At 43.7% G+C, this 25,072-nt stretch overlaps 1 pseudogene; it reads left to right on the top strand.

Moving 5' to 3' along the window:
- The first annotated feature begins 6,558 nt into the window (after positions 1–6,558).
- Positions 6,559–25,072, top strand: part of LOC102488907 (E3 ubiquitin-protein ligase RNF146-like) — an 18,731-nt pseudogene continuing 217 nt past the window's right edge.

Below are 25,072 nucleotides of genomic sequence, written 5' to 3'. Positions count from 1 at the left end.
TTAATAACCGTGAGTCCTTTGGCCTTGCATTTTCTTTAAATGTCTAGTTTTTGATCATATGCACCTTTAATCACTTTCCCATCATCTTAAATAGGTAGCTCTATTTTAAACACAAATATAAGCTCCTGGGAATCTTTTCGTGGGTGGCAAAGCAAATCATTAATTAAAAAAAAAGAAACAAAAAAAACTTCTGAAAAATAAAAGAACTATTATGTCTCAGTTTACCTTTTTTTCCCCCCTTTGGTAGAGATTTTCCAGTGAGAGACAGACACACACAGACAAGGTGACAGGGAAAGGGATGGTCACTTTACAATCTCTTCTCCTCCCAGGATCTTGGGCATGTACACATATGCGCCCATGTGAGAATTTCTAGCCACCAGGTCTGGGACTTGAACCGTGAGTCGACCATGTGGGAGTCCAGTGATGTAACCACTGAGCCATCTGCTGGACACCCTCCTCTATGGCCCCCCCCCCCCCCCCCCCCCCCCATTGGCTTTTTACACTTCCAAGACCCTCTGGCTTACCCGTCACACAGCTGGGCTTAGTGAGGGCAGCCCTGCTGGGAGAGTTCATTGTGTGATTGTTATTTGAAACATCTGCCCCTGAGCCAAGCTGCCTTGCAACCCTGAATCCTTTTTTAGTAGAAGCTAGAAAGTCCTAGTAAATCAAGCATTTTATCCAAAGTTTTTCATAACTATTGCAGGAAGATGAGCTGCTTCAATCACAGATTGTATTTTTTAAAAAAGATAAATATTAAAATAATTCCTTTAATTATTGATGTGACTTTAAAATTTCCTCCATCTGATTTAGTCTTGAAAAGCTATCTTTTATACACTTTACATATCTTTTATGACATGCCAAAGAAAAACAAGTAAACCTGAAATTTATTTCTGGGCCTCACAATGAGAAATGTAATACTCAGACTGTCCACCTCCCTGGGCAGCTCTGTCAGTGTTTGGTGAGCTGTAGAGAACCACACCCACAAAGGGTAGGGACAGTGCTTTTCCACTTCCTTCCCCTCATCAGTCAATCAGTTATTGACTGTTGCCACAAGAGGAGACACGCTTCTAAGCCCCATCAACCCTGGCAAAGGAGAATGTATATGGCCCATCTCACATCGGTATTGATTTCCTTTCACACCTTGGCTCCTGGCTTGCCTGGCACAGCTCATTCGTCTCTGAATTGCTCTGAAAAGAGCAATTTACCCTTTGGATATGATTTATTCCCTATATTTTAAAATTCTTGGCATTTTGTCCTTCTCTAAGGAGAGTGTTTTACAGAACTCATCTCCCTATGATGAAACCCATCACACCAGCAATAACCTAGTCACAACTACACTTATTTAGACCTTTATCTTTTGATGTATGATTTAAATTTCTTATTAAAAATTTTAGTTTCAATAAAAACATGGGAAAACATGGAAGAGAGGTATAATGGCAGGCCAGGGATACAGAAAAACTCAGAGAGACTGGTTACTTTAGGATGGCTCTTGATCCTTGGCTGAGTGTCTGACCCCCACCCTGTGCCAGGCGTTGTTCTGGACACAGGAAGTGCTCCTCAGCAGTGTGGGCACCGTTGCTCTCCTCACCGAGACCAGAGGCTTCCGTGTGGGATGCCCGATGGGCAAAGCAATTACATTAATGTTCGAGTCCCTGTGGGAGCACGAGGCATAGGCTTTTGGATGAGTATGTTCCTAACTGATGAGCAGGAATTAACCTGACAAATGAGAGGCCCAAAGAGAGAAATGTTCAAATGGAGGGAGCTGTGCAGTAAACACTAAGGGAGAGAAGAGAAAAGGAGGTGAGAAGCCGGTTTGAAGAGAAAATCAGTTTGGCGGGAGCAGGAGATCCTTGAAGGGCCTTCTAGTCCTGGCGTTTGATCAGTCACGTGAGGTAGGTTGGGCTTTATTCTAAGGGCACTCGAAAGTTTTGGAAGGATTGACATGCCACCACCGCATTGCTGTGGTCATCCCTGGAAACCCAGGGTTGCCTTTTTGCTGCTGAACAGCTGTTTCCTTCCATCATGGGGTTCCACGTCAGTGGCTGGGAAGGCAGATTTGACGGGCAGTGCGTAGGCCTCATGCCCATGTCTGAGCTGGGAAGTGGGGTGAAGGTAGGAGAGGGAAGGGAAAGAAGCACCTGGCTTCTATAGTGGAAGAGACTTTACTTCCAGTGGAAACTCATGACCTGGGGAATTATTATTTTATTTTTTTTGAAGGTTTTTGCTATGGGGCATGTGTGCTAGCCAGAAAGAGAGAGAGAGAGACAAAGCAAGAAATCACCCTCCGTGGGGGATGGCCATGTACAATCCCTTCTCCTCCATTCTTCTCTCAGGATCTTGGGCATGCACGCACACACACCCAGTGTGAGTTTAAGCCACCAGGTCTGGGACTCGAACCATGGTCTACTATGTGGGAGTCTAGCAGCGTAATCTTTAGCCATCTGCTGGTCCCAAAATAGAGAATTTTCCCAAACACATAGGAATGGGGTTCAGAGGTTGAAAGTTGAAGCATGGACAAGTGCCACTATACTTGGGGGCCCTTCTACATGCAATACCAAGAGCACCCTACAGAACAATTGTTCTATAGAACACACTTTGAGAGATGCTGCCCTAGAGGTTTTATTATAGGAACTGGTGTCAAGACACGTATGTCTGAAGACTGTGACCTATTGTGGGATGACTTTGCCTCTCACTGCAAGAGCTGACCATCTGCTGTCACTCAGGGCTCCTCCTGGATTTTGCACTGGTTTCCCAGTCTAACTTCCTTCTGGCCAGAGGCATCCCCAGGTGAAGTTCCTGGGAGGGCCTTTCTACCCTCAGCAACCTGAGTCTCCTGTGTGCAATTCCCTTTTCCCTCTGTCTTCCCTTTCTCTTATTTCTTTTTCAGTCTCCTTCTCCAGGTAGGGGACTCAAGAGGGAGAAGTCATTATTTTATGGTTTGAGGCAGAACTTGGGCACCCACTCCCTGGGTTTTATTCCTAGGCTGACTAGCCGTAAGTTTTTTCTAGAGCTATTCTGAGGCCTCCTTAATTAATGCTCTGAAGATGGAAAAGCACTAGAAAATGATTGTTATGATTGTGAGAATTATGATCTGACCCTTATTGGCTATTTACTTCTGTAGGAGAATTTATTGCCAGGTGGTCGCCACTGATAACTTCAAATAAGCATTTGTCGGGCTGGAGGTATCGTCTAAATGAAACTGCTTTCTCAAGGAGACAGAGCTGATCATCTGCGAACACCTTCCTCTGAAGAGACTTCAGAGGATTTCTTGAGACAAGCCGAAGGGGCCTCGGGGAAGCTCGTGTCTAAGGGAGAGCACCCTGTAATCATGAAATGAGCATGGTGGAGGGGGTACGCACTGCACAAGTTCTCCGACGCTCAGAGGAGAAGCTGTTACTTGAATGGGCACAGGTGGAACACTGCAGCCCTCTGGCCTTCTTCCCTGCCACATCTCGACTCCTACCTCTGTCCAGGTCCACACAGCCGTTTCCCAACAGGTGCCCTAGTTTGAGTGCACCCCATGAGGATGTTAGGTACAGGTGGTGTGGGGGGTGCCCTGTAAGCCAAGCCTTTGCATATTTTTAAAAGGATCTCCTGCCTCACTGTGTCAGTTCCTTGGGGGGCATGGCTGCTTTTGGATGCCAAAGGGAACACATCCATGCCCCCTGCTCAGAGAGGTGGATGTGCACACTTGGAACTATTCTCTTTTGGCTGAGGGTGTGTGTCCTTGCCAAAGAGAAATGGGGGCGGGGGAGGGTTTAGAAGTGAGAAAACATGCCCTGCTGTGGGAAATGGCCATGCTGCAACCCCTTTTTCTCCCTTTCTCCCTCTTTTTGGGAGTGTGGGCCTGCACACACACATGCCTGGCACGTTTCTCAGGTTCCTGAGTCTGGGACTCAAACTTCATAGTCGGCCACGTGGGATCCAGTGGCCTTAACCACCAGGCCATGCCCCTGGCCTGTGCTTTCAATCATGAGTAAATGACACAAAGGTGAAGGGGGAATTTATAATTTACTGGCAATGGAAACACCAATGGTATGTGGCAGCAGGGCCCAGGGATGCCCCTATCTGAAGGCAGCAGAGGTGGTAAAGCCAGGGTGAGAGCCCCAACCAATTCCTGTTATATGTAATTTACTGCAGGTTATTCTTGATTCTTCCTGGGTAGCCAAATGCTGTCTGAGTCTGGTAATTCAGGTTTGAGAGTTTTTCCATGATCTTTCTTTTTATTTCTTCAGTTGAGAGAGAGAGAGAGAGCGCTATCATGCTATCATCCCCCTGGGGGAATGATCTCTCTCTCTTTCTTTCCCTGTCAAATGCACATGCCCTATAGCAAAAACTGAAAAAAAAAAAAGACATGGAAAAAAATACATATGGAAAAACTCACACACTAGAATTACCAGACAACATTTGGCGACCAAGGAAGAATAAAGGATCATTTGGAGCAGGTACGAGAGGGAAAATAAAACGTGAGGCATTCTCACATTACTACTTTGGCTCAAAACATATGCTTCCAGTTAGGAAGTTAATTAAAATAGTCGTGAGTCACTTTGTCTACAAAAAGGCAGTTAAATCTAGAGGGACCGCAACAGTCAGTCAGTCCTGTTTGTCCAGGCTTATCTTCATGGCTGCTTAGTGGGGATCCAGAAGTACCAGTTCCCAGGAATAATATCGCCCTGAGGTAACACGCAGGCTAAGGCGGGCCTCGGGGTGCCCTGTGCCTGGCACAAAGGAAAGACCCAGACCATGGAAACAAAAGCGCTGTGTGGGGAAGACTTCCCTCTGGGAGCCAGTGGAAGGCAGAGTAAGATCATGGTTGGTGAGCGCTGCACCTCCTTGAACACTGAAGAAAATCTGCCAACTTTACAGTTTTTTAAGTACAACCTGTTTATAAGCAAACCCCACTTTTCCTGATATTCATGGATACATGGATGTCTGGCCAATTCATGGATGGGAAACAATGAAAGAGATTCCTTTGTTTCAATTTTCAGTAACTCAAAAGGAGTCAGAGGTTCTTTTTTTCTTTTTGAAGAGGTTTTTGCTATAGGGCACATGTACTTGCCAGAAAGACAGAGAGAGACAGAGACAGAAAGCGAGAAATCACCCCCCCCGGGGGGGGGATGGCCATTCTGCAATATCTTCTCCTCCATTCTCCTCTTGGGATCTTGGGCACACACGCACACACACCCAGCGTGAGTTTAAGCCACCGGGTCTGGGACTTGAACTACAGTGGACTACCTGGGAGTCAGCGACATAGCCATTGTGCCAACTGCTGGTCCCCAGAGATTCTTAAGTAGCACAGCCAATAGACAAGACTGAGAAGCCTAACTATAGTATTTAAAACTGAATTTTGACTATTGTTGGTAAACACAACAGATGTGCTCTCGTGGAAGGGAGAGTGATTTAGTAAAACTTCCTTGAGGAAATATCCTCAGAACCCAAATTACATTTCTGGGTTTGCCTCAGACTAATTGTGTGATTTTTGAACAAGTAATTTATTTCACTATCTCTCAGTTTCCTTTCCTATACAGTAAAAAGAGATTAGATCATTTTAAAGGTCTGCTGAGCTCTTAAAGTTTAAAATATTTCACTAAATAATTCACCAAAAGAAATTGATATAACCTGGCAAAGGAGAATGTATATGGCCCATCTCACATCGGTATTGATTTCCTTTCACACCTTGGCTCCTGGCTTGCCTGGCACAGCTCATTCGTCTCTGAATTGCTCTGAAAAGAGCAATTTACCCTTTGGATATGATTTATTCCCTATATTTTAAAATTCTTGGCATTTTGTCCTTCTCTAAGGAGAGTGTTTTACAGAACTCATCTCCCTATGATGAAACCCATCACACCAGCAATAACCTAGTCACAACTACACTTATTTAGACCTTTATCTTTTGATGTATGATTTAAATTTCTTATTAAAAATTTTAGTTTCAATAAAAACATGGGAAAACATGGAAGAGAGGTATAATGGCAGGCCAGGGATACAGAAAAACTCAGAGAGACTGGTTACTTTAGGATGGCTCTTGATCCTTGGCTGAGTGTCTGACCCCCACCCTGTGCCAGGCGTTGTTCTGGACACAGGAAGTGCTCCTCAGCAGTGTGGGCACCGTTGCTCTCCTCACCGAGACCAGAGGCTTCCGTGTGGGATGCCCGATGGGCAAAGCAATTACATTAATGTTCGAGTCCCTGTGGGAGCACGAGGCATAGGCTTTTGGATGAGTATGTTCCTAACTGATGAGCAGGAATTAACCTGACAAATGAGAGGCCCAAAGAGAGAAATGTTCAAATGGAGGGAGCTGTGCAGTAAACACTAAGGGAGAGAAGAGAAAAGGAGGTGAGAAGCCGGTTTGAAGAGAAAATCAGTTTGGCGGGAGCAGGAGATCCTTGAAGGGCCTTCTAGTCCTGGCGTTTGATCAGTCACGTGAGGTAGGTTGGGCTTTATTCTAAGGGCACTCGAAAGTTTTGGAAGGATTGACATGCCACCACCGCATTGCTGTGGTCATCCCTGGAAACCCAGGGTTGCCTTTTTGCTGCTGAACAGCTGTTTCCTTCCATCATGGGGTTCCACGTCAGTGGCTGGGAAGGCAGATTTGACGGGCAGTGCGTAGGCCTCATGCCCATGTCTGAGCTGGGAAGTGGGGTGAAGGTAGGAGAGGGAAGGGAAAGAAGCACCTGGCTTCTATAGTGGAAGGGACTTTACTTCCAGTGGAAACTCATGACCTGGGGAATTATTATTTTATTTTTTTTGAAGGTTTTTGCTATGGGGCATGTGTGCTAGCCAGAAAGAGAGAGAGAGAGAGAGACAAAGCAAGAAATCACCCTCCGTGGGGGATGGCCATGTACAATCCCTTCTCCTCCATTCTTCTCTCAGGATCTTGGGCATGCACGCACACACACCCAGTGTGAGTTTAAGCCACCAGGTCTGGGACTCGAACCATGGTCTACTATGTGGGAGTCTAGCAGCGTAATCTTTAGCCATCTGCTGGTCCCAAAATAGAGAATTTTCCCAAACACATAGGAATGGGGTTCAGAGGTTGAAAGTTGAAGCATGGACAAGTGCCACTATACTTGGGGGCCCTTCTACATGCAATACCAAGAGCACCCTACAGAACAATTGTTCTATAGAACACACTTTGAGAGATGCTGCCCTAGAGGTTTTATTATAGGAACTGGTGTCAAGACACGTATGTCTGAAGACTGTGACCTATTGTGGGATGACTTTGCCTCTCACTGCAAGAGCTGACCATCTGCTGTCACTCAGGGCTCCTCCTGGATTTTGCACTGGTTTCCCAGTCTAACTTCCTTCTGGCCAGAGGCATCCCCAGGTGAAGTTCCTGGGAGGGCCTTTCTACCCTCAGCAACCTGAGTCTCCTGTGTGCAATTCCCTTTTCCCTCTGTCTTCCCTTTCTCTTATTTCTTTTTCAGTCTCCTTCTCCAGGTAGGGGACTCAAGAGGGAGAAGTCATTATTTTATGGTTTGAGGCAGAACTTGGGCACCCACTCCCTGGGTTTTATTCCTAGGCTGACTAGCCGTAAGTTTTTTCTAGAGCTATTCTGAGGCCTCCTTAATTAATGCTCTGAAGATGGAAAAGCACTAGAAAATGATTGTTATGATTGTGAGAATTATGATCTGACCCTTATTGGCTATTTACTTCTGTAGGAGAATTTATTGCCAGGTGGTCGCCACTGATAACTTCAAATAAGCATTTGTCGGGCTGGAGGTATCGTCTAAATGAAACTGCTTTCTCAAGGAGACAGAGCTGATCATCTGCGAACACCTTCCTCTGAAGAGACTTCAGAGGATTTCTTGAGACAAGCCGAAGGGGCCTCGGGGAAGCTCGTGTCTAAGGGAGAGCACCCTGTAATCATGAAATGAGCATGGTGGAGGGGGTACGCACTGCACAAGTTCTCCGACGCTCAGAGGAGAAGCTGTTACTTGAATGGGCACAGGTGGAACACTGCAGCCCTCTGGCCTTCTTCCCTGCCACATCTCGACTCCTACCTCTGTCCAGGTCCACACAGCCGTTTCCCAACAGGTGCCCTAGTTTGAGTGCACCCCATGAGGATGTTAGGTACAGGTGGTGTGGGGGGTGCCCTGTAAGCCAAGCCTTTGCATATTTTTAAAAGGATCTCCTGCCTCACTGTGTCAGTTCCTTGGGGGGCATGGCTGCTTTTGGATGCCAAAGGGAACACATCCATGCCCCCTGCTCAGAGAGGTGGATGTGCACACTTGGAACTATTCTCTTTTGGCTGAGGGTGTGTGTCCTTGCCAAAGAGAAATGGGGGCGGGGGAGGGTTTAGAAGTGAGAAAACATGCCCTGCTGTGGGAAATGGCCATGCTGCAACCCCTTTTTCTCCCTTTCTCCCTCTTTTTGGGAGTGTGGGCCTGCACACACACATGCCTGGCACGTTTCTCAGGTTCCTGAGTCTGGGACTCAAACTTCATAGTCGGCCACGTGGGATCCAGTGGCCTTAACCACCAGGCCATGCCCCTGGCCTGTGCTTTCAATCATGAGTAAATGACACAAAGGTGAAGGGGGAATTTATAATTTACTGGCAATGGAAACACCAATGGTATGTGGCAGCAGGGCCCAGGGATGCCCCTATCTGAAGGCAGCAGAGGTGGTAAAGCCAGGGTGAGAGCCCCAACCAATTCCTGTTATATGTAATTTACTGCAGGTTATTCTTGATTCTTCCTGGGTAGCCAAATGCTGTCTGAGTCTGGTAATTCAGGTTTGAGAGTTTTTCCATGATCTTTCTTTTTATTTCTTCAGTTGAGAGAGAGAGAGAGAGCGCTATCATGCTATCATCCCCCTGGGGGAATGATCTCTCTCTCTTTCTTTCCCTGTCAAATGCACATGCCCTATAGCAAAAACTGAAAAAAAAAAAAGACATGGAAAAAAATACATATGGAAAAACTCACACACTAGAATTACCAGACAACATTTGGCGACCAAGGAAGAATAAAGGATCATTTGGAGCAGGTACGAGAGGGAAAATAAAACGTGAGGCATTCTCACATTACTACTTTGGCTCAAAACATATGCTTCCAGTTAGGAAGTTAATTAAAATAGTCGTGAGTCACTTTGTCTACAAAAAGGCAGTTAAATCTAGAGGGACCGCAACAGTCAGTCAGTCCTGTTTGTCCAGGCTTATCTTCATGGCTGCTTAGTGGGGATCCAGAAGTACCAGTTCCCAGGAATAATATCGCCCTGAGGTAACACGCAGGCTAAGGCGGGCCTCGGGGTGCCCTGTGCCTGGCACAAAGGAAAGACCCAGACCATGGAAACAAAAGCGCTGTGTGGGGAAGACTTCCCTCTGGGAGCCAGTGGAAGGCAGAGTAAGATCATGGTTGGTGAGCGCTGCACCTCCTTGAACACTGAAGAAAATCTGCCAACTTTACAGTTTTTTAAGTACAACCTGTTTATAAGCAAACCCCACTTTTCCTGATATTCATGGATACATGGATGTCTGGCCAATTCATGGATGGGAAACAATGAAAGAGATTCCTTTGTTTCAATTTTCAGTAACTCAAAAGGAGTCAGAGGTTCTTTTTTTCTTTTTGAAGAGGTTTTTGCTATAGGGCACATGTACTTGCCAGAAAGACAGAGAGAGACAGAGACAGAAAGCGAGAAATCACCCCCCCCGGGGGGGGGATGGCCATTCTGCAATATCTTCTCCTCCATTCTCCTCTTGGGATCTTGGGCACACACGCACACACACCCAGCGTGAGTTTAAGCCACCGGGTCTGGGACTTGAACTACAGTGGACTACCTGGGAGTCAGCGACATAGCCATTGTGCCAACTGCTGGTCCCCAGAGATTCTTAAGTAGCACAGCCAATAGACAAGACTGAGAAGCCTAACTATAGTATTTAAAACTGAATTTTGACTATTGTTGGTAAACACAACAGATGTGCTCTCGTGGAAGGGAGAGTGATTTAGTAAAACTTCCTTGAGGAAATATCCTCAGAACCCAAATTACATTTCTGGGTTTGCCTCAGACTAATTGTGTGATTTTTGAACAAGTAATTTATTTCACTATCTCTCAGTTTCCTTTCCTATACAGTAAAAAGAGATTAGATCATTTTAAAGGTCTGCTGAGCTCTTAAAGTTTAAAATATTTCACTAAATAATTCACCAAAAGAAATTGATATAATGTACCCTTTGATGCCAGAAGAAGGGCACCAAAGGATATTTTATATCAGCTTCTTTCAGTGATAGAAAAGACAGGAAAAAGTCAAATGCAAGCCCGGTGACGTTTCTGTGGCTAAGCAGACCAGACAAAGATAACTGAACTGGCTTAGACAGTGACGGCACAGGAGACTAGCACAAATACATACTCAACGCCCAAATCACGTATGTTTCCATCGTCCACTGCTGGTATTACTAAACTAGAGTGGGGCCTGGAGGTGGCGTGGAGTTGAGATTCTGGATCCTACATGACTGACTGTGTGGTTCAAGTCCTAGACCTGGTGGCTTGAAAATCACTCTGGGAGTATAACGTGTGCATGCCCCAAATCCTGAGAGGAGGCTGAAGGAAAAGGGATTATGGTGTGGTCGTCCTTTGCTGGGGGCTTGGGAGGTGGAGATGATTTCTCACTTCTTTCTCTCTCTCTCTCTCTCTCTCTCTCTCTGTCTGGCAAGCACATGTACCCTATAGCAAGAAAGCTAAAAAACAATAAAAAAACCTAAAACCAAAAACTCTATAATAAAATCTTGATCATTGGGAGATTAGCACTCGAGAGTCTGTAATTATTCATCATGGCTCTGACTCAGAACGTAAGGCACGAAACTTATCTCCTGGGATGAAGTAGATAGAGTGTCTGCAAAGTCATTAGCAAAGCCTCAAACCATCACATATCACCCAGAGAAAAGGAGAAACTTTATGGCTGACCCTTAAAATTTTGAAAGACAAAAAAGATGAGAGAAGCTGAGACATAGATACATGGGGAAAGGAACAGCAAGAAATGGGTGGGGGATTTTGACCACCGAAGATCCTCTGCCAGACTTCACCCTACTGCTCCCCAGTCTCCGCAGGAACCAGGATAAGTCAATCAGCAGCCATCTATATTTGAGTTCTGGGTGGCCCTATTCTGGGATTTTGACCACCGAAGACCTTCTGCCAGACTTCACTGTCCTGCTCCCCCGTGTAGCCAGGAGCCAGACTGTAGGTCACCTCCTGCATGCCTCTGATTGCTCAGATTCAACTCCAAAGCATATAAAAAAGTATAACCCATCAGATGACCAGAAACCACCCCAGAGGCACAAGAAATCCGAGAAACCAAGAAAATAATCTCTCCTCTAGTGGAAAAGAATAACTCCTCTTTTCCCACAAAGAATACATGGAAATGTCAGATAAAGAATTTAAAATATTGGGGACCAGCAGTTAGTGTGATGGCTATGTCGTTGGACTCCCATGTAGTCGACCGTGGTTCGAGTCCCGGACCCGGCAGCTTAAACTCACGCCGGGCGCATGTGCGTGCGTGCCCAAGAGCCCGCGAGGAGAATGGAGGAGAAGGGATTGTGGCGTGGCCATCCCCCCTGGGGGGTGATTTCTCACTTTCTATCTCTCTGTCTCTGTCTGTCTGGCGCGCGCACGCGCCCTATAGCAAAAACCTCTCCAAAAAAAGAAAATTTAAAATACTCATAATGACAAAGAGATGCAAGAGAATAGAGACAGCAAACTCCAGAAGACGCAGAAGAAAAGAGACACCAAATCCCAGGAGGTGAGGAAGTTCTTGCATGATCTGAAAGAGAAGATACACATCATAAAAATGAATCAAATGGAATTGTTAGAGATGAAGGGTGTAATACAGGAAATTAAAACCTCCCTTGAAAATATTAAAAAACAGATTAGATCATGCAGAAGATCGAATCTCAGATGTAGAAGATAGAACCTCTGACCTAGAGAAATTCACTAAAAAGACTGAGAAAAAAACAAAACAAAAATGTGAATGACATACGAGTAATACTAGATACTATTAAACACCCAAACATCTGGATCATTGGTATCCCTGAAGGTGAAGAACCTAATAAGGGCGTTCACAATCTATTCCATGAAATCTTGGAAGAAAATTTTCCAAACCTAGAGAGGCACTCAAATACTCAGATCCAAGAGATATAAAAGACCCTACATAGAATCAATCCAAGAAGATCTTCCCCAAGGCACATCATAGTCAGATTGACCAAAACCACAGATACTAAAATTAGCAGGAGAGAAACATCAAGTCACTTTCAAAGGATATCTCATAAGGGTAATGTCAGATCTCTCAGCAGAAAAAAATGCAAGCAAGGAAAGAATGGGAAAACATATTCCAAGTGTTAAGTGAAAAACAATTTCAACCAAGAATACTATACTCAGTAGGATTATCCTTCATATGGGAAAAAAAGACAAAAACATTCTCAGATAAACAAAACTTAAAAGAATTTACCAACACCAGACCAGCTCTCCAAGAAGTGCTGAAGGGAGTGCTACACCAGGAAAACTAAAGTCAGATACACAGAAATAAGAGTACAAGAACAACCAAGAGAATGCCCAGCCTGAAGATAGGGACAAGTCCAGAGTTGAATGTTAACTTCCAGAGTTTAAATGGAAAGATCAGACCACAGGAACAGTGGAAATTCAATAGAAGAGAGATTAATTGCGCGAGTCTGAACTAGTAAAACAGATTTTTTTGACTTTAAACATTACTGATTTCTTTGATGCTTTGATTTCCAGATTTAAGGATTTTTGTCTTCTCTTAAACTGTTGATAGGTTCATCTACCTACTATTTCAACTGAATCCTAAACTTTTTCCTGGCTTTAAGTTTTAAGCAAATTTCTCTGAACAGTTTTTGATTTTGATCTATTAAAACTAAAACTTTTCTTTGAAATTAAAAAATGCATTAAAAATACCTATTAATACCTACTTAATGGCTGCAGTAAGCTATTTAGCCCCAGCAAGGTGCTACTTTATAGCACGTTCACTTTACTCACTGAGGTTAACGCCTAAAGTCAGACGCACATTCATAAATATGTATATATCAGCTGTGCTTGCTATTGAAAGTCTTTTAAATTAATTAAGATCTTTAGTGAATCAATAAAATGTGAAAAAAAAAGGCATGGGAAACAACTGTACATACCAGAGACAGTGTAGGTGGAGGGGGGAACTGGCAAAGGGTGAGAGGAAGGGATTTGGGGGGGGGACAAAATAAGTAAGAAACAAGAAATAGAAAATTATTTGTTGATGATAACTTGTATGGTAATATTCTTAATTGAGCCAATGTACAATGTATACTGGATGGACAGTCTCATTTTCTGTACCGTATCGATGTACATTGAATGACTGTGAATAAATAAATAAATAAAAATAAAAGAGACAGGTGAGGAGCAGAGGTGTGGCAGCAGAAGAGAAGGCTGGGAATGGCGACAGGAACACTGAGCAGCATGCATTGAGCTGCTTCAAGGCCTTTGGTCTGAGGCAGGCTGCGAACACAGTCATAGACACAAAGGAGCAATGTGACAAACATGGGAAGTCTTTTCAACAAATCGTGCTGGAACAAGTGGGCAAGCCTCTGCAGAAATGTAATAATCCAGACAGAGACCTTACATCTTTTACAAACATTAACTCCAAGTGGATCATATATCTAAATGTAAAATGAAAACCTATAAAACATCTGGAAGATAATATAGGACATTTAGGTGATCTTTGATTTGGTAATAGCTTTTTAGATATATCACCGAAAGCATGAGCCATCAAAAACTTGATAAGTGATTAAAAATGACAGTAGCTGTGAGCTGATGGTGGCACTGTGGTAAATGTGACCGGCTCGATGAGCTGACCCACCTGGAAAGGTTTGGGGCTCATACCCAGAGACCTTGCAGAGTACTCTGGATATGCTCTTCATCCAGATCTGGCTTAAGCTGGGAGGGGTTGGTGGCTTGAAAATCACACTGTGCATGTGTGGATGCATGTTCAGAAATCCCACAAGAATTGTGGCACGGCCATCCCCCCGGGGGGTGATTTCTCACTTTTCCCTCTCACTGTCTCTGTCTCTCTCTGGTGAACGCATGTGCCCTCTGACAAAAACCTAAAAAAAAAGAAAAAAAGAAAGAATGAATGAAGAACTTTTTTTTTTTTTTTTGTAAGACATACTTTAAAAACTGAAAAAACAAACCAGATAGGAAGAGAATATTTTCAAAATTTGTATCTGATTAAAAAAAAAAAAAGGGAACCACAGATGGCATAATGGTCATATCACTGGACTTCCACATAGTCAACTAAGTTTGAGTATTGGACCTGGTGACTTCAAAAACTCACACTGGGGGGACCAGCAGTTGGCATAATGGCTATGTTGCTGGACTCCCATGTAGTTGACCACAGTTCGAGTCCTGGACCTGATGGCTTAAACTCACACCGGGAGTGTGTGTGTGTACCCAAGATCCTGAGAGGACAATGGAGGAGAAGGGATTGTGGAATGGCTATCTCCCCGGGGTGGGGAGATTTCTTGCTTTCTGTCTCTCTCTGTCTTTCTAGCGAGCATACGTGCCATATAGCAAAACAAAAATGAAAACAAACAAACAAACAAAACCTCCCACTGGGCACATGTGCATGCATGCCTAAAATCCCAAGAGGAGACTGGAGCAGAAGGGATTGCAGTGTGACCATGGCCCCCTGGGGGGTGATTTCTCACTTTGTGTCTTTCTTTCTCTCCATCTAACACACATGCTCTAACATTAAACATCCTCTCTCAAAAAATAACAACAACAAACAGGGACCAGCAGACAGTGTCACGGTTACTCCTATGTAGTTGACAGTGGTTCAAATCCTGGACCTGAAGACTTGAAACTCACATAGGGCACATGTGCATGCATGCCCAATATCCCAAGAGAATGGAGGAGAAGGAATTGCAGTGTGGTCATCCCCCCTGGGGGGGGTGATTTCTTGCTTTCCGTCTCTCTCTTTTTCTCTGGTGGGTGCATGTGCTCTATAGCAAAAACCTCTCTACAAAAACAAAACAAACAAAAAACTGGTATCCAAAAATCTACGAAGAACTCTTAAAACTCAATTAAATGGGCCAGCAGGTGGTGAGGTAGGTACTGGTTAAGGTATGGACTCCCACAAGGCCAACTATGATTAGAGTATTGGACCTGGCAACTTGCTTTCTCTCTCTCTCTGGTAAGTGCCCTATAACAAATTTTAAAAAAATGATAGTAATAATAAAATGAAAGAACTAATTATTTAAAAAGCCCCCTGAGTTATAAGGAATCAAACAACCCAATTTAAAGACAGGTGCGTGATGGGACCAGCAGGTGGTATGGTGGTTAAGGATTGGACTCCAACAAGTCTGTCTGCAATTCAAGTCCCAGACCCGGCAGCTCGCTTTCTTACTTTCCCTGTCTCCTTTTAGTCATATTAAAATACTACTACTACTACTAAATTAAATAAAACAAATAATTCTTTAAAAAATATAAAACAAGCAAATGATCTAAATAGACACCTCACCAACCAAGATACACAGATGACAACCAGGCGTATGAAAAGATGTTTGACAGCGTAAGCCAAATTAATTGCAAATTAAAACAACGAGATACTGCTACCTATTAGAATGGCTAAAACTCAAAGCACTGACAAATTCCAATGTGCACGAGGGTGTGAGGCACTAGGAACTCTCGTTCTTTGCTGATGGGAATGAAAATGAATACAGAAACTTTGGAAGAAACTTTGACAGTTTCTTGCAAGGCTCAGCATAACTATATTATTATAAGCCAGCAATCTCAGTTCTATGTATTTACCCAAGTGAGTTGAAAGTTAATGTCCGTGTGAAAACCTGCATGCAAATTTTATTACAACTATATTCATAACGTCCCACATTGGAATCAACCAAGATGTCCTTCAATGGGGGAATAAACACACTGGTATCTCCCAATGTTGTAATATTATTTAGCACCAAAATGACATGGGCTATCAGGCCACAAAAAGACACGGATACACCTTAAGTGCATATTGCTAAGTAAAAGAAGTTAAGTCTGAAAAGGTTACCAGCTGTACGATTCCAACTGCAGGGGAGGCAAAACTACTTCTGCCTTTGATGGATTGTTGGATGAGCCTGGGGATTAAACTGACATAAAATAGATTAGCAGAAGGAAAACTTATAAAGTTAATATAAGTGTTTTTAAAATTATTTATTCAGTTTTATTTATTATTGCTATTCAACTTGACGAGAAAGAGAGAGAAAGAGTGAGAAAGCAAGCCTTTGGGTCTAAGACTTGAACCACAGTTGGCCATGTGGGAGTCCAGCACCCTAACCACCATACCACCTGTCCTCACGCCTCTTTTTTAAAAAGAATTATTTCTTCAATTTTATTTATTTATTATTGTTATTCAATTGTACCAGAGAGAGGGAGAAAGAAGGAGAGTGAGAAAGCAAGTAATGTAAGTTTTATATGACACAGATGCTCTTATGAAAAAATGAAGATCCAAAGATTCAGTTAGAGTTGAACAGTTATATACTGAGTTAGATCAAGAATAGCGAGTTATGGGGACCAGCAGTTAGCTGGCTATGTCGCTGGACTCCCACGTAGTTGACTAGCGTAAGCCAAATTAATTGCAAATTAAAACAACGAGATACTGCTACCTATTAGAATGGCTAAAACTCAAAGCACTGACAAATTCCAATGTGCACGAGGGTGTGAGGCACTAGGAACTCTCGTTCTTTGCTGATGGGAATGAAAATGAATACAGAAACTTTGGAAGAAACTTTGACAGTTTCTTGCAAGGCTCAGCATAACTATATTATTATAAGCCAGCAATCTCAGTTCTATGTATTTACCCAAGTGAGTTGAAAGTTAATGTCCGTGTGAAAACCTGCATGCAAATTTTATTACAACTATATTCATAACGTCCCACATTGGAATCAACCAAGATGTCCTTCAATGGGGGAATAAACACACTGGTATCTCCCAATGTTGTAATATTATTTAGCACCAAAATGACATGGGCTATCAGGCCACAAAAAGACACGGATACACCTTAAGTGCATATTGCTAAGTAAAAGAAGTTAAGTCTGAAAAGGTTACCAGCTGTACGATTCCAACTGCAGGGGAGGCAAAACTACTTCTGCCTTTGATGGATTGTTGGATGAGCCTGGGGATTAAACTGACATAAAATAGATTAGCAGAAGGAAAACTTATAAAGTTAATATAAGTGTTTTTAAAATTATTTATTCAGTTTTATTTATTATTGCTATTCAACTTGACGAGAAAGAGAGAGAAAGAGTGAGAAAGCAAGCCTTTGGGTCTAAGACTTGAACCACAGTTGGCCATGTGGGAGTCCAGCACCCTAACCACCATACCACCTGTCAGCACGCCTCTTTTTTAAAAAGAATTATTTCTTCAATTTTATTTATTTATTATTGTTATTCAATTGTACCAGAGAGAGGGAGAAAGAAGGAGAGTGAGAAAGCAAGTAATGTAAGTTTTATATGACACAGATGCTCTTATGAAAAAATGAAGATCCAAAGATTCAGTTAGAGTTGAACAGTTATATACTGAGTTAGATCAAGAATAGCGAGTTATGGGGACCAGCAGTTAGCTGGCTATGTCGCTGGACTCCCACGTAGTTGACTGCGGTTCGCGTCCCTGGACCCAGTGGCTTAAACTCACGCTGGGCACGTGTGCGTGCGTGCCCAAGATCCCAAGAGGAGAATGGAGGAGAAGGGATTGCAGTGTGGTCATCCCCCCTGGGGGGTGATTTCTTGCTTTCTGTCTCTCTGTCTCTCTCTGTCTGTCTGGCGAGTGCACGTGCCCTATAGCAAACAACCTCTCAAAAAAAAAAAAATAGCGAGTTGTGAAAACGTTACAAAGCAAAGGGGCTTGGGACACGGTAGCTAATGGGGTGGAGAAGTGGCAAGGCAGACAGGTTAGTTTAACCTGGTTTGTTCCCACTTCCTGATGCATCAACCTTTCGTCCTTGATCATAAGAAGGTTACTTTCCTTTAGTACAGAGAGGACATCTTTCACACAGAATTTCATTTCCTTCTTTTAAGAAACAGAGTGAACGTCAGAGTGAGCATCTGGCAGCTGTTGTTCTTCAAGTGCCTTCAACTCATAATAGTCGATATGCCAGAGCAGCATATTTGGGGGGGTGGGCATGTTCTGAGCTCCCTCACAGCTATATGATATTCTGGAAAAAGCAAAACTAAGACAGTTAAAAAAAAAACATCAGTGGTTGCCAGGGCCTCGAGAGAAGGGGGAAGGATGAGTTGGTGGCACATGGATTTCTGTGGGGTGACACTATTCTAAACAGTACCAAGATGGTGGCTATGTGACATTACGCATTTCTCAAAGCCTGCAGAACTGTGCAATACCAAGAGTGAACCCAAATTAAGCTATGGAGTTTCGTTAGTAATAAATCAGTAATCCGTCAATATGGATTCATCATTAGTGCACCACACAAGTACAAGCTGGTAATAATGGGAAAAACTCTGTGGGGATGAGGCGGGAGGAGAGAAGTATCGGTGAGGAAGTGAATAAAGTTAAAGCAAATTGCATCCTGAGTTAGGCAAAGAGAGGGGTAAGTTTTATTTACACTCTTTTTAGAGTTTAAAATTTTTAAAACTTTAATTTTTTTAATAGGACACATGCTCTCGTCAGAGAGAGAGAGAGAGAAAGAGAAAGTGAGAAATATGCCCCACCCCCAGGGAAAATGGCCATGGTACAATCCCCTTCCCCTCCATTCTCTCAGGATTTTGGGTACACATGAACACACACCAGACGTGTTTTCTTTTTCTTTTTCTTTCTTTTTTTTTTTTTTGGAGAGGTTTTTGTTATAGGGCACATGTGCTCGCCAGAGAGACAGAGAGACAGAAAGCGAGAAATCACCCACCAGGGGGGATGGCCACGCCACAATCCCTTCTCCTCCATTCTCCTCTCGGGATCTTGGGCACGCATGCACACGCGCCTGGCATGAGTTTTAAGCCACCGGGTCCAGGATGTGAACCGCGGTCGACTACGTGGGAGTCCAGCGACATAGCCATTATGCTAATCCCACCAGATGTGTTTTCAAGCAGCCAGGTCTGACACTCAAAGCACTCAGTCTGTCATATGGGATCCAGCTACCCAAATCACCACACCACCAGCTGGCCTTATTTACACTCTTTAGGAAATTTATTTTCTTTATTCATGGTAGAGTACATGCATATGCACATGAGGGTATGAGAGAGAGAGAGAAGTACCCTCCACAGTCTGGTCATGCCATGATCTCCTTCCTGCAGTCCTCCAGGCCTGTTGGATCTTGGACCCTTGTGCGTGGCCCTGAGTATTTCAGGCTGACCAGGCTGGGGATTTGAACCATGGTTGCCATATGGGATCTGGTTTCTTTTGAGCAGAGTTCATTACTTCTGTGCCACAGCGCTGACCCTATTTATATTCTTGAAAGTCCAAAGCGTCAATTGTAAATATAGAGACAACACAGAATGCTCTTACTAGGACGTGTTCCTTGATGATGCTAGACAGACGGAAGTGTTGCCAATGTTTTGAACGCTTAGAATCTAACTGAACTATAGGTGATTTTTTACCTTAAACTAAACCATCACTTTCATAATTACATATCGGCACCCCTGACCAGCCTTAAGATCAACTGTAGAGACTGAATCCGTGAATCCAAAAAAAAAAGTTTCTTAAAATTATGGTTTGAGAACTATTAGCTCCTAAAAAGCTTTTTGATGGTTGAAATAAAGAGAAAATTTCCCAGTTCTTCTTCTTCATTTTTTTGAGAGATTTTTGCACTTACCAGAGAGACAAAGAGAGACAGACAGAAAGAGACAGAGACCAAGAAATCCAACACCCCCCACCCCCAGCCCCACCAGTCCCAGGGAGGATGGCCATGCCACAATCCCATCTCTTCCATTCTCTTTTCGGGATTTTAGGCATGCACACACATGTGCCTGGCATGTGTTTTAAGCTGCTGGATCTGGAACCTGAACCATGGTCTACCATATGGGAATCCAGCAACGTAACCATTATGCCACCTGCTGGTCCTAATTTCCCGGTTCTTTTCTGGAGAGGTTTTTGCTATAGGGCGCATGCGCTCGTCAGAAAAACTGAGAGAGACAGAGAGACAGAAAGCGAGAAATCACCCTCCAGGGGGGATGGCCATGCCACAATCCCTTCTCCTCCATTCTCCTCTCAGGATCTTGGGCATGCACACACACGTGCCTGGCATGAGTTCAAGCCACCAGGTCCAGGACTCAAACCGCATGGGTCGGTCACATGGGAGTTCAGCAACGTAGCCATTACGCTAGCTGCTGGTTCCCCAATTTCTTGGTTCTTGAGAATTGTGACTGGGAAGTGGATTACCATAACTTTCATATGCAACTTTCTTTAGAAAGTTTTTACATTTTTCAATATAAGACACTTTAAAAGCAGTTTCACTCTTCTGTTCAACCATTGGCAAAGCCCCTGTTCAATTTTATACAAAATCAATATTTCCACATTCTTCTTTCTAATAGTAAAATCAATTTATGTATGTATCATTGTCGCTTCAAATAAACTAGAAGAGTGAAAATTCAAAGTAGGCATGACCTCAGCTAATACATTTGAATTGATTTTATTAATTTATGTTTGCTGTATAACACTCTAACACTCAGCTGTACTTCTTCCTCCCCAGGAATGGAACACTGTCTTTTACCATGTAAATCAAGAGCTTTTTTTTTTTAAAAGAATTATATATTGAATTTTATTATTATTATTTGTCATAGGGCACATACGCTGACCAGAGACAGAGAAGGAAAAGGGAAAGTGAGAAAGCAAGCCACTGGGTCCAGGACTCAAACTGCTTTCGGCCTTGTGGGAGTCCAGTGCCTTAATAGCTACACCACCTGCTGGCCCACAACAGCTTCTTTTTATTTTTTATATTATTTATTTATTTATTTTTGGTAGGGAGAGACTTTTGCTATAGGGCACATGAGCTCACCAGAGACAGAGAGAGAGAGAGACAGAGAGACAGAAAGTGAGAAATCACCCCCCAGGGGCAGGGAGCTGGACACACAGCAATCTCTTCTCCTCCATTCTCCTCTTGGGATTCTGGGAACGCACACACATGCCCTGTATGAATCCCAAGCCTCTGGGTACAGGACAAGACTGTAAATGAGGTCAACTATGTGGGAGTCCAGCGATATAACCATTACATCGTCTGCTGGTTCCCACAATAGCTTCTTCGTCTTTTTTTTTTTTTGAGAGGTTTTTGCTATAGGGTGCGTGCGCTTGCCAGAAAGGCAGAGAGAGACAGAGAGACAGAAAGCGAGAAATCACCCCCCAGGGGAGATGGCCAAGCAATCCCTTCTCCTCCATTCTCCTCTCTAGATCTTGGGCATGCATGCACACATGCCCGGCATGAGTTTAACCCACTGTGTCCTGGACTCAAACCGCGGTCGACTACATAGGGGGAGTCCAGTGACAGAGCCATTATGCCAGCTGCTGTTTCCCACAACAGCTTCTTTTAAATAAACAATTTTATACATATTCTTAGAAACATTTTATGTATTGAAAAATGGGTCTTAGTTTGAGGACTTAAAAGAATGCAATACTGCTCTTATTGCTGACTTTGGTTTTTATGCAAAATACTGGCGTTCAGGCTTTTAAAATCTTTTTAAATGAGAGGAAGAGTGAGGTGGGAGGTGGGGAGAAAGATAGGTATTCTTGACAGAGCTTGCCATGTCACGATTCTCCTGTCCTAGCCTCCCACTGAGCTACGGCTACAGGCGTGCTCCTTTAGACGAACCTGCTGGGCCAGGAATCAAACCCGGGCCTCCTGGGCAACTTCAGCCACGGCACAGCTCCACCTACCCATTTGACCATTGTGGCTGGGCCTCTCAGGCTTCTGTTTCTATTTTTTTCTGACTAGCATAGCCATACTAATGTACTAAAAAACCTCCAAATTTTCTTTTTCAAAATTTCCAATAAAAGAAAAACAAACACAAAACAATGATTAGACATCTGTGGGGTTTTTGTTCTTGCTTTCACTTATTTGGCAAAACAGAGAAGACTGTGATTGTAGAAAAGATAGTGAGGTCCCAAGTTGGATAACCCACCAGATGCACTTTGGAATCACTAATGTCCCATGCTGGCAGGTTTACATGGAACTCCGGTTAGCTCCAGAGTGGAGCGATGTTGGAAGAGCTGCCTCACACATTCGGTACTGCATGGCGGCATGGAATACATCTTCACTCTGTGGTTACCTCTCTTCGAAAAGGAGAAAGAAATGCCGGCATCTTCCAGCAGCGAAGAGGTTTCAAGATATCACAAATGTCTTTAAGTCCCTTGGTCTTTAACAATAGATGCAAGTCCATAGCAAAAGATGACATAGATGATACTTTAAGTAACTAGTTGAAATCGAACACAGAAAGGTCGAAAAGCTAGAAATCTCTACATACTGTATCGGATGCCTAAAATGCCTCTCACAAGAGACCATCACATCAAGCAAAATAAACCAAAGTGATCATCAAAACCTGAATGCAGAGAGCAAGCTTATTGATGTGGCACTCTGCAGGAATAACAGCGAGCAGGAAAAAAAGGGGGAATTAGAACACGAGTTTGGCATGGGCGGCAGAGGTAGTGGGAATAAATGAAGTAGGATGAAATGAAACAAAAACACATCCAAGAGTCAAGAGCCTTTTGGGAAGTTTTCCAAAAGAAAAAAAAAAATCAGTTTTTAAGAAATAGTTTTCCTTTTATAAGATGAGTGATTAGAAATCTTTTTGGTGGGAAGTTTATCCTGTTTATAGTTAAGAGAAAATTATAATCTGACACGTGGTGGAAAAATATTAGAACACTAAATCTTTTTTTTTTTAAAGACTTGTTTTTATTTCTTTAACTTTATTTCTTTATTTTAATTTGACTGGGGTAGTGGGGAGAGAAAGTGAGAAAGCAAGGTGCCGGGTCCAGGACTTGAACCATGTTCAGCCATGTGGGAGTCCAGTGCCCTTTAGCACCATGCCACCTGCTGGCCCAGAACACTGAATCTTAATGCTTAAATAAAGATAAAAAATGCAATTCTTTCATCTTATTATTGGAGAAAAGAAATTTGGAAGAGGGCACAGGATTTTCTGAAGGTGCTCAGGTAAAGGGATAAAAACACGCATGTCCCAGTGTCCACTCCACACTCTCCCAGTGCCGCTCTGCTTCTTAGTTGCTTTTGTCCTTGCATAGATAAAAGCAAAATATGATTATCTGTAAAATATTCAGAAAGGAAGCAAAAGTGCAGAAATGAACGTAAAATCCCCTATAATCTCACCACCCTGAGGTAATACAAATTTCAGAAACCACCAATAAGTACCTATAGTATAATTTTAAAACATCCTGGGACCAGCAGTTAGCGTAATGGCTATGTCGCTGGACTCCCACGTAGTCGACCATGGTTCGAGTCCCGGACCCTGTGGCTTAAACTCACACCGGGTGCGTGTGTGTGCATGCCCAAGATCCCGAGAGGAGAACGGAGGAGAAGGGATTGTGGCGTGGCCATGCCCCCTGGGGGGGGGTTGATTTCTCGCTTTCTGTCTCCCTGTCTCTGGCTGGCTGGTGAGCGCACAAGCCCTATAGCAAAAATCTCTCCACAGGAAAAAAAAAAAAAAAAAAGGTAAAAAATTCCGAGTACCCAGTAGTCCGTGGCTTTTTTCATGAAAGAAGATTAATGACTGAGATGGTGTTCTGGACGGTTCTTCTGAATTCTCTGGAAAACAGACATCTGGTGAGAAGCACCAAGAACGAAGCAGCAGGGGGAGAGAAAGTACTACAGGCTGCCTGGCTCCCAGGGAAGGTGTTTTATTTTTGTGGTTGGCATCAGTGCGCTCTGTAATAGAAATCGTGGCTGGCTGTGGTGAGATTGTTCAATAAACACGATCCTACAAACAAGAAAGCAAATGAGGGACCAGCAGTTAGCGTAATGGCTATGTCACTGGACTCCCATGTAGCCGACCGCAGTTCGCGTCTCGGACTTGGTGGCTTAAACTCACGCCAGGCACATGTGCGTGCGTGCCCAAGATCCCAAGAGGAGAATGGAGGAGAAGGGATTGCGGCGTGGCCATCCCCCCTGGGGGGGGGGGGATTTCTCGCTTTCTGTCTGTCTCTGTCTGTCTGGTGAGTGCACGCACCCTATAGCAAAAACATCCCCCAAAGAAGAAAGCCGTTCAAGTCCCACACCTTCTTTAACTGTCCCTGCATGTGCCGTGTGTCTGTAAACGTGTGTTTGCTTAGCAGTCTGCCTTGTTAGAATGTTTTCTTCTGTCTTTGTACAAAGGCAGCTTCATGGCTTGGAAAGGAATATGTCCTCTGTCAGCAAGAAATTCTTGAGGATTTCTTTGCTAAACCAACCCCGTTGTCACCAGAACTCAAGGCAGCAAACAGAGGAAACGGTGAACATACATGGTACTAGGAAGGAAGAAACAGGTGGTGGCCGTATGATGAGTGCATAGCAGAGCGCTGGAAGTTGGTTTTCTCAAACGTAGAAAGAACACTAAAGTGTGCATTGCTCGGTTGATGTATGTTGCTGACCTTTAGAATATGGTTCAGTATAAAAGAAATTAACATGGGCATTGCAGGAAAACTAGAGAGATCTTATAATACATATCCCAGAGAAGAGAGTAGCTGGACTTAGGCTGGACTGTGATGCTAATTCCATAAACTTAGCAAGGGAGAGCTCTGCTGATGGAGTGAATAGTATACTAGCAGAGTGGAGCTTCTGTTGCACCTCCCCTGTAAGGCTTCTTACGTCAATAGATGGTCCGTTAACAAGCCCTGCCACACCATCCCCGGATGCGAGCACGTCACTGGAAGACTCTTTTGCTCATTTACAGTTCAGTGGAGACAACATAGCTGAAAGGAGTCATGGATGGGAGGGAAGAGAGGATCATGAATCACCAACATCAGACCACACCAGCACCAGACACCTCTGTTGAAGAAACTGTATCAGACGCCAGGAGTGACAGTGAGGGTGTATTTGCAGCTGTTACACAGCACTCTTTGACTCAAAAAAAATTCTTGGTTCTTGATGCAAGCCAGACAGTAGCTGATTGACCGGATCAATCGGGAACTA

The sequence above is a fragment of the Tupaia chinensis genome, unplaced genomic scaffold (genome assembly GCF_000334495.1).
Source record: "Tupaia chinensis unplaced genomic scaffold, TupChi_1.0 Scaffold139218_1, whole genome shotgun sequence".
NCBI classification, from domain to species: domain Eukaryota; kingdom Metazoa; phylum Chordata; class Mammalia; order Scandentia; family Tupaiidae; genus Tupaia; species Tupaia belangeri.
The sequence above is the reverse complement of the archived record's forward strand: the minus strand, read 5'-3'. Positions and strand labels throughout refer to the sequence as shown.